Here is a 10543-nt window from a genome sequence, read left to right on the forward strand (position 1 = left end):
TTGCTTTCAGAAAGAGGTCTTAAAATAGGCCAAACCTTTGTTTGCCCCTTCTCTCTGTATACGCGTTGAAAATCCTCAGGTCTTCAGATCTCAAGGGGAAATAATTAAAGTAATGAAGCAGACCGGGCAATCCGAGCAGCTGCTTTTGGAAGCCCCTCCAGTCGGGTGGTGCTTTCGGGTCTGCAATCTTCTTTTATTTCACTCATCAGACTCATTTATTCACTTATGAGCTCGTGTTTTTACCGAGCTGATGCAATAGTCTCTGACCTCCACCTGGCTGAAACAAACTGCTCCCTTGTAAAGCAGAGGTAGGGGAACTTGACACATCCGCTCTACCCAGTCAGGGGCTCTCAGGTGGATTGTGAATGCCTGTAGAAGTGTTTTATATGTTTTCAGGTGCTCCACATGATTCCTGTTAAGTATTATGAACAGAAAAATGAGAGCCTGTGCAAAGGTAATAAGTCTGAAGCCATTTTTTGATGGTTCCTTACATGTCACCTTATAGAGAAAGACAAAATTCAAATTCATAAAGCAGAACAATTAAAAGAAATCCTATTAGCACAACTATTAATTCATAAACAAAAAACATGTAATGAATTCTGTCAACAGCTTCAATCAACAAACATGGTTGTGTGCCATTGACAATTGAAGAATTGTAATTTGGATGTACTGAATTTTAAAGAAATAGTCATTTCAATCTGAATAGCAAAGTTTGTGGAAAAAGAACAAAGACTTTAGTTTGAGGGTTTAAAAGCCAGAGAGAGAATTAATTTGCTAGAATGCATTACCTTGATTTATTTGAATTACAATAGAGTAAATTACTCTTCCTGTTATTCAAATCAAATTCACCTTCAAAATTTAATTGAACTAACAATTTCAAGAATGATTTGAGTATATTATTCACTAGACATTTGCTCTTATTTATTATGATTCACACCTATTTCACATGTGCCAAATTGGAGAAAAGGCATAAGGAGGAGAAAAAAAAAAAAATTGCATGATGTCACCAGTCATTCGTTGCTCTGGCAACAGCCGGACTGGAACCTATACAGATAGCCAGCCACTACATAGCAAAGACATATTAGTATCACAGCTTTGGGAAATCTCAAATATTACTTTAGACAGACAAATACATGTTCTTGGTCTGTGCAAGCAACACATAAAATATTCTCCAATTCATTATGGACGTGCTGGCCATTTCTCTTACCCTCCATTGCCTCTTCCTCTTTCCCATCAAGAAGTCGATCCCTGAAAATCAGAGAACAGAACAGAGATCAGTTCTCTTTTTCTTGCACAATTTAGATTCTGATTGAGCTTTCACATCCTGTTTCGATTCTACACAGGGTGCCAAGAACTAGTCCTGCCACACAGTTCTCTCACATAAGAGTAGATTTCATCAGATTAACTTTTCTGAAACCATTCTTAACACCACCCAGATCCACAGAATGTGCCTCATTATTTCAAATGGATTAAGGGTTAAATCTGTCAGCCAGATATGGAGTTAAATTCACAGTCATTGAGATGTGAATGAATAATAATAGGTGAATTTCCCATTCTGATATAAGATCTGTTTCTGAATTTTATCTATATAACAAGCTTAACAATGGACACAGTCACTCGTCAGTGTGATGACATTACTGGACTGAACCGGTTGTTGTTTTGTTGCTTCAGTGTGGCACTTATCAAAGGTAGTTTCCCAGCGTATCCCAGCAGATGTGCTTCTGCTAGTCCGTCAGTGTTAATAGCCCTTTGGGGGGATCCTGCTTGATTCAGTGATAAAATATTAAACACAAAGATGATTGGCATCTCCTAGTGGGAGCTGAAAGATTTCCAATGAGAGTTCCAATGCATGCAAAGTATTGACCTGCATACTAGTTGGGGGCTGGCATGTTAAGCGTTGTGTCTTTTAAATCGTCAACATCAAAATTATAGCATAAGAAAATGTTCATAATGCTGGCAAATAATGGGATTTTCATGACCTGCTGACAGCGTGACATTTGCACGAAACCGAGAAAAACAAAACAGACGTCCTCAAAGATGACAACAGGCCGAGTGTGTAACTAAAACATCACATAGCTATCTTTTTCACTTGACATAGCAGCAATCTAACCAACAGACACCTTGAAATTGATCAGTACATTATTTATCTCTTCAACACGTGTTGTATATCAGACAATCTGTCACAGTTTTTAAATGAAAAAGAAAACAAAAAGCGTCTGTCTATCACATAACAATGAACTACTTAAATTTCTGTTTAATGTTTTAAGAAACTGGAATATGTTCAGATTGTTTCGAAGACACAACCACACTGGCAATGTTTTTGATTTCTTCAACAGTGATAATAAGATGGAAAAATCAGCATCGTCTGATCACTAAATATTAACAATGCGCTAAACTATTTTTTTGAAGAAAACTTTCTGTAAATAATAAGACTGTTTGATTTAATAGAGTATATATATATAATTAATTGGATGCTATTGTAGTCGAATGAATATGAAAAAAAAAAATATTGAAACTATGACTAAACCAAAAAACTGCGATCATTAAGACTCTTGACAAGTCTTTTTCAACTGACCACTAGGGTGATCTCAGACAGGAAATAAAATGAAGCAATAGGCATGGCGTCTCATCAAAACTTTGAGCAGATAAATCGCTCCAAAAAACACAAATACACAAATAATATCTCATAGCGTCATGTTTGCATTCTAATAAGCTATAAAGAAGTCAAAATGCACAAAAAGCTTAATTAGCACATTACTGATTCAATCAAACATGTCAATCTTTTATCTCACTCCTCACCACTGAGTTTTCAGAGGGTGTGGGGGTGGGGGGTTAGATTTGTGGAACAGCAAAGATGAGGTACACTGAATAGCACCAATGACCTTGTAGATATTTTCCACAAGCTGTTGGAATGTGAAATGATTTTCATCAGTGATGTGGAGCTCATTCATCTACTAATGACACAGCCAAAGTCTGTAAGAAGAGTAAACACGAGGTGTTGATTCACTCGTGCTCTACCTAGGTCTATAATTTTGCTCTCTGCTTATAGAGGCATTGACAGCAGACAGCGAAATCAAGTCAATTTAGCTCTTGAAAGAAAGTAATTTTAAAAATCCTCAGACAGTGTCGCTATTTGCAGTAAACACAGATGTATTCCGAATGCCAAGGTTATAACTGAATACGGCGCTCCAGAAAGCTTGACTGAGAGTATTAGCTTATTTTCAATACGCTTTGAAGATGCTTTGAAACTCTTCATTATTTAATAACTGGGCACATCATTTACAGATTTTAATGGGGCAAAATGATAAAACCTTAAAAGATATCTGATTGCATTGGGAATGTGAAAAATAGCTGCATGCATGTATAATACATTACATGTGCTATGTGATAAAGTGACATTCAGAGAGCTCTCTGCTTCCTTATCCACTTGAAATCCTCAGTAAGTGGAAGACTGTGTTTCCATTTACACACCAAAGGTTAACACCATTTTGCCGCTGTTAACTACAAAGCCATCTCTGCGTTGACAACTTTTTTTTGTTGACAATCCTCCAAGCTCTGAACCTACTTGCTCTGCATGATACTGGAAAAAACGAACTGTCGACAGAGGCGAGAGATAAACAGCAAGAGTACAAATACCTGATCATCAACACATATTCTTAAGCCTCATTTAGAGAGGGCATGCAAAGTGTAGTCAGTATATGAGAAATCACTGATAATACTAAAAGATAAAACACAGAAATGAAACGGAAGATCATTTATGGATGCATCATAGTTGTCGGAATGTGTGTATTTGATCATGCTACATTGACCATGTTTTACTAAATACACGCATCAATAAGGAAATGCCTTTAATTTAGCATAATTTTGGTAACATTAACCATAGATTCTTACAGATGTGTTTATCAATTGTGTTTACCTAACCGTGGTAACGAGGGAATGTTTTTACACTGATCTTAGTACAAATTAAATTATGGTTAATATGCAAGAAATGTTGAAAGCCTTTAAAAACTCCTCAGTTATCAGAATCAGAATCAGAATGAGCTTTATTGCCAGGTATGTTTACACATACGAGGGATTTGTTTTCGTGACAAAAGCTTCCACAGTGCAACAGAATGGCAGTGACAGAACAAAAAACACAGATAAAAAAAAAAAAAAAAGTAGATAAGGAATAAACATATACAAATTGACAATTGTGTGTACAGGTATATAACAATAGACAGTTGTATGTACAGGTATATTATGTGCAAACTGAAATGTAGACTAAGTATGTGTGTTAGATAAATAAGTGTATAAATAGTGCGTGTTCCACAATTATTGTCAGATGTTCATGAGATGGATTGCCTGAGGGAAGAAACTGTTCCTGTGCCTGGTCGTTCTGGTGCTCAGAGCTCTGCAGCATCGACCAGACGGCAACAGTTCAAAGAGGGAGTGTGCTGGATGTGAGGGGTCCAGAGTGATTTTGCCAGCCCTTTTGCTCACTCTGGATGAGTACAGTTCTTGGAGAGTGGGGAGGGTTGTACCAATGATTCGCTCAGCAGTCCGGACTACCCTCCTTAGTCTTCTGAGGTCAGATTTGGTAGCTGAGCTGAACCAGACAGTTATTGAAGTCCAGAGGACTCAATTCAGTGATGGCGAAGTAGAACTATTTCAGCAGCTCCTGTGGCAGGTTGAACTTCCTCAGCTGGCGAAGGAAGTACAACCTCTGCTGAGCCTTTTTAACAATGGAGTCTATGTGAATGTCCCACTTCAGGTCCTGGGAGATGGTGGTGCCCAGGAACCTGAATGACTCCACTGTCGTTACAGTGCTGTTCATGATGGTGAGTGGGGGGAGAGCGGGGGGATTTTTCCTGAAGTCCACGATCATCTCCACTGTTTTGAGTCTGTTGAGCTCCAGGTTGTTAAGACTGCACCAGACAGCCAGCTCCTTAACCTCCTGTCTGTAAGCAGACTCGTCACCATCCTGAATGAGGCCGATAAGTGTGGTGTCATCTGCAAACTTCAGGAGCTTGACAGAGGGGTATTTAGATGCGCAGTCGTTTGGGTAGAGGGAGAAGAGCAGTGGGGAGAGGACGCAACCCTGGGGGGCACCAGTGCTGATCGTATGGCTGCTGGATGTGTATTTTCCCAGCCTCACTAGCTGCTGCCTGTCTGTCAGGAAGCAGGTGATCCACTGACAGACAGAGGTGGGCATGGAGAGCTGAGTTAGTTTGGGCAGGAGGAGGTTTGGAATGATAGTGTTAAAAACCGAGCTGAAGTCCACAAACAGGATCCTCACATAAGTCTATGGTCTATCTAGATGTTGCAGAACATAATGCAGTCCCATGATGACTGCATCATCCACAGACCTGTTTGCTCTGTAGGCAAACTGAAGAGGATCCAGTAATGGTCCAGTAATGTCCTTCAGGTGGGCCAGCAACAGTTTTTCAAAAGACTTCATGACCACAGACGTTAGAGCCACAGGCCTGTTGTCATTTAGTCCTGTAATTTTGGATTTCTTTGGGATGGGGATGATGGTGGAGAGTTGGAAGCATGAAGGGACTTCGCACAGCTCCAGTGATCTGTTGAAGATCTGTGTGAAGATGGGGGCCAGCTGGTCAGCACAGGATTTCAGACAGACTGGTGTAACACAATCTGGGCCTGGTGCTTTTTTCCTTTTCTGCTTCCGGAAGACCTGTAGCACCTCATCTTTGCTTATCTGAATTGCAGGTGTGGGGGAGAGGGGGGTTGCTGGAGGTGTTAATGGTTGTGTGGAGAGGTGTTCAGGGCGGGTGTGGGGTGTTTTTTCAAACCTGCAGTAGAACTCATTCAAATTGTCTGCCAGTTGTTGATTCTCCACAGTGCTGGGGGATGGTGTCTTGTAGTTGGTGATCTCTTTCAGACCTTTCCACACTGATGCTGAGTCACTGGAAGAGAATTGAATCCTTATTTTTTCAGAATAATTCCTCTTTGCCACTCTGATCTCCTTTTCCAGTGTGTATTTGGCCTGTTTATGCAATACTTTGTCCCCCTTGCTGTAAGCATCTTCTTTGGCCTGACGGAGCTGTCTGAGGTTTGCAGTGAACCACGGTTTGTCATTGTTGTAGGTTAAATGAGTCCTGGTAGGAATGCACATATCCTCACAGAAACTGATATAAGATGTTACAGTCTCTGTGAGCTCGTCCAGATCGGTGGCAGCAGCTTCAAAAACAGTCCAATCAGTGAGGTGTTAGCTACATTTGCAGCTTACAATAATAACTTGTAACTAATACCTTGACATATTCTATTGCAGCCTTTAAATTTTTATTCTGTCCACTACTAAGCTGATCCTTCAGATCACAACTTTGGCGCGTTTACATTTAAAGCTTTAGTATGGAAACTTGGCAAGCTTTGGTTCTCATCCTTTTTATGTAGATCTATGTCTTGAGCTAAGCTTTAGAGATCAAAATAAACTGCTGCCCCTCCGTTCACCCAAGGCAAAAGCACAGAGACCAGAATGCTGTTACTATGCGAGCGATACATGATGACTCCCATCACTGGGGCTTTGCAGCAGCAGTAATGCCTGAAAAACACTTTAAGAGCAGAGCGATTCTAAAGCTCTTTCTGGTCTCAACGCTTGCCTCAGGTCTCCCTGCTTGCCATATTGCAGGATGGAGTGTCAGATAAGTAATATTCTGCTTTCAAGACAAGAGCTCCTATGAGATCTGCTATGAATGAAGCGAGGCTTACAAAATAAATGCTTTTAGGAGGGAAACTGTTGTCCAAACACAATTTTCCATTATCTACCCCTAAAAATTCAAGGCTCTTCTGTTAGATTTAGTCAAGCTGCCATGTGGGCTAGTTATGTTGCATTCGTCACGCACCTTTTCATACAAATTAGTGAACTAAAATGGTCTTCCAGTCAGAAAATCTACTTTCTGGACCTTAGTCAGTGGTTTTAAATGAAAACAGCTCCTTAATAGTTCTCCTCAGCCAAGCTACATTTCTCTTCTCATTAGCAGCTAATGCTGTTAATCAAATTATCCCGTGCATCTGAAAGCTTGAAAACACAGAGCGTTTGCTCTCACAAGCAGTCTGAATGCCACTTAGCCACTGGAGTATTGAATGTCTTCAGTCAATTTAGTCATTTTTAGTGAGTCTGAGTAACAATCGAGGTCATCATGTCCTCTCCCACAGCAGGAGAGGTTACCTCCTTTGCGGCTACACGGCTCTGAACCCATCTCTCAGATCGGCATTTAGCTCCAAATTTTCCCTGTGAAATCTGTTTTACATTCACAAAGAACTACCAGAGTGTGCCAGCATTTTGAACAGCGTTTGATGAATATTTCATGCGGTATCCTGTACCCTATTATGACGGAAGATTGGCCTGCATTCTTACACTGCGAGGCCATTCAGAGGAACAATCAATTACAGGAATCATTGTGTGTTTTTCACTCGAATAGCAGTCACTCAAACCTCGCAAAGGAATAATAGAAAAAAGAGGAGGGAAAAAAAGTGTGAGACTCCCCAGTATTCTTGGGAAAGGTCTTTTGTCACCTCTTGGAGGTTTTATTTATAAACTCCACATCAGTTGTTTCCACCCTTCAGCACAGAGATATCAATCACGGTTGTGAGAGCAGAAGCTTGGGAGTGTTGCATCACCCAATGTCCTGAAAATGTTCTTTCGTCCTGTTGAAAGGGCTTTCGTTATTTCCTATGGGACAACTGTTGGAAGCTTCAGAGCAAAAAAGCTTCCACTGCAAAGAATAACAATGTCCCAAAACACATTCAGATATGCACGTTGATCTCTTTCAACCTATATCATGGCTAAATATAACAAAAAAAAAACAAAAAAAAAATTGCATGTTTCATGACTCGGATAACACTTTTTAAGCCAGCTATGTGAGTTAGCCCAACCAGAGGGGTATTAAACGGCTCTTGCTTGTTGATTTTCAACAGATCATAAAAGCAAACAATGATTCAAAGCGCAATGTCCCAGTCCCTGAGCCTGCCTTACAATTGCGTGCTGACTAGGGAGAAAACGCAATTGCTCCCAATGCTCCGTGGTTCCCCTCCCTCCTGAACACAGCTCTATTACCCGCACAGTAGCTCAGATCAAAGTGATTTATCGCCAGTGAGAGCTCAAGTTGTTTAAAATGGCTGGTGCGATTAGTCATGTATGCGTTGGCTCTAAAGAAAGGGTGCCCCAGCAAATTAAAAGCAGCTGCAGATGCGAGTCAACCACAGCAAGGTGGTCATACGTGGCAAACGACAGCGACTCGCAGGGGATCTGGGCGGAGAAACTGGGTCATTGCGCTCCCCTCGTGGAGAGACCCTCGCTTGTGAAGGAATTCTCAGTGAACCTCTGGAGTATAAATATAGAGGAATGAGCTTGCAGCTCTCCAACAATTGAGCTACTGAAATTCCTTCTCTATAATTGCTTGCAATTATGCATTTAAAATTCCACCGAGAGTCCAGTTCGTGCTATAAAGAGGCATTTTTAGTCGATTGAACAATTTACGGTGCCTAGGATGTGAAGTATGGCTTGTGAGTAATTACATTTGTATTGTCTGCATCAAAGTGCACACAGTTAGCGTTAAGAAATATGTTCTGTATTACTGCATCACTCTGCGTCCACTAATGTGATTTGTACTGCGATGAGTGCCAACCCACTCTCTATTGTTTATTATTTGTGGTGCACATTAAACGTAGCTAGTGATTCATGCCCCTTCTGTTCTGCATCCAAAATGTCCGCAAGGGAGCTCACTTCTATTTTTAATAGTTAGCTGTGGCTTTCGGGTGAAGCAAAAGTTGATTTTAACTCTGCTGTTGACAGAGCTATAATAAGAACTGAAAGAGGCACAAAAGAGCCCTAGAAAATAAGATGCTCTTGGCCTTGGTTCCTTATGTAAATGGTTGTAATTAAACATCCCATAATAACAAGCTTGTGTATTTACACGGCATGCGTTCTAAAATCTCATCTGAGGTATCTATTATTTTCAGATGTGACTTTGATACTGGACCTTTCATTTTAACTAACGGGACCTTTGTGGGTTAGCGTATAGCTGCTAGGCTACCAAGATATCGAGACCTCTCAATTTAGACAGATGTAGACTAACTTTTGGAGGTCTTTCAAAAACGATAAACTATAACCTGACAAAGAAAGTGGATAGTGCAAAAGCTCAAATTCCTTGTGGAATAAATGTCACCGTAACGCCATATTAGCAAGTGAACCATCATTTTCCCCATTCTCAAAACAGACGACTGTCGGAAAAGCAACCGCTTGTCTTCATCGGACATCTCCAGATGCTGTACTAAATGCATCTGGCAGCCCTGAAAGCATTCCCTTCGCATTTATCTTAACTGTAATGGTCATACAGCCTGACAAGCCTTGTCATCGGTGTCTGCTTCCATAACTCCTTTGTCTCAGAACAGCAAAAAAATAAAAATAAATAAATATTTGCCTTTGTCCCCACACCAAACACAAGCATAGTGAGCGGTCTGCGGCTAATACCTGATATCTGAGGCTTTTGAAGGGAGAAATAAATGGAACAGGAAAACCATTTGCATTTCATAGAGATGAACCTGTGATGGAAATGAACCCGCTGTTATCTGCACCATTCAGGGCAGATAAAATGGAGTCAGACCAGATCAGGGCGGTAATGAAGAGCCCATCAATGGGCGAATTGTTATCTTTAGCGCACGTTGAAATGAGAATATCATTTAATTCCTAGAATAATAACTACACAGTAGCTCACACAGTGACTTTTGACATGCATGTGAATGCCATCTGCACCGCTGTCTCCAACTGATCTGGAGAAGTTATTTCCTGAGAGGATCTTCATTTTACAGCAATATACCCTGGAGTTTTTTTTCTTTCTTTCTTTAGGGTGTCTCATTTTTTAGAGAATCCAGCTTTCATTATAGTTCATACACTAGTGTGACTTCGTCTTTTCTATGAGATGAAAGCCAAGCTGTCGATCGAATGAAGGGTGTCTTTAATTTTCCTAATGGCAAAAGAAACCAAAGGAAGTAGGGAAGTTGTAAAAGTGGCAGTGTTGCTGTGGGGGCTGTTGTGACAGTTGCAGCTGTGTTCGTTTTGAATCTGCAAGAAAAATGTTACTCAAAATAAAGGGAAAAAACATGGAAAACAGAGATAGGGAAGTCAGAGGAGGAGGAAAAAAACCTCTCATAACAACATTTCAGAGGGGAGCTCAACCCCAGGGAGGAATTTGCTGTGCTCATGTGACTACCCATGTGAATAGTAGTTGTTAAATCATCATTCGCGGGAGTGCAGGGAGCGTGTGGAGAGCAGGGTTGCTGGAGAGAAGCAGAGGGGAAGAGACGACCACACACACTGCAGGTGATTCACTTATTGCAACCAAACCAGTGCTAAATCTACAGCTGTACTCACACTTCCGTTGTCAAAGTACTATATTTCAGCGCCAACTGAAAGCCAGTTAGTGTTTATTTCGATGGGTGGCATCTGTCAGCCCTCGAGTCTGATGGATTTTTCACTCGCTTTGTACACCTAAAACAACAAGAAACCCATAAAGCACAGAAATAAAATAGCAATTCTGAGAGGAAT

The 10543-nt window shown here is 40.7% G+C and overlaps 1 protein-coding gene and 1 long non-coding RNA gene across 3 annotated transcripts in view; one reads left to right on the top strand and one right to left on the bottom strand.

Moving 5' to 3' along the window:
* The window catches only part of tnmd (tenomodulin), a 36123-nt gene that overhangs the window by 4869 nt on the left and 20711 nt on the right, over positions 1 to 10543 (top strand). The gene's annotated exons all lie outside the window — the stretch shown is intronic.
* Positions 68 to 10415, bottom strand: LOC131552961 (uncharacterized). The gene is made up of 3 exons (XR_009274089.1): positions 10370 to 10415; positions 1208 to 1248; positions 68 to 369 (listed from the first exon to the last, which is right to left on the bottom strand). It is a non-coding gene; the product is annotated as an uncharacterized LOC131552961 (long non-coding RNA).

This window comes from Onychostoma macrolepis, chromosome 14, assembly GCF_012432095.1.
Source record: "Onychostoma macrolepis isolate SWU-2019 chromosome 14, ASM1243209v1, whole genome shotgun sequence".
Taxonomy (NCBI): Eukaryota; Metazoa; Chordata; class Actinopteri; order Cypriniformes; family Cyprinidae; genus Onychostoma; species Onychostoma macrolepis.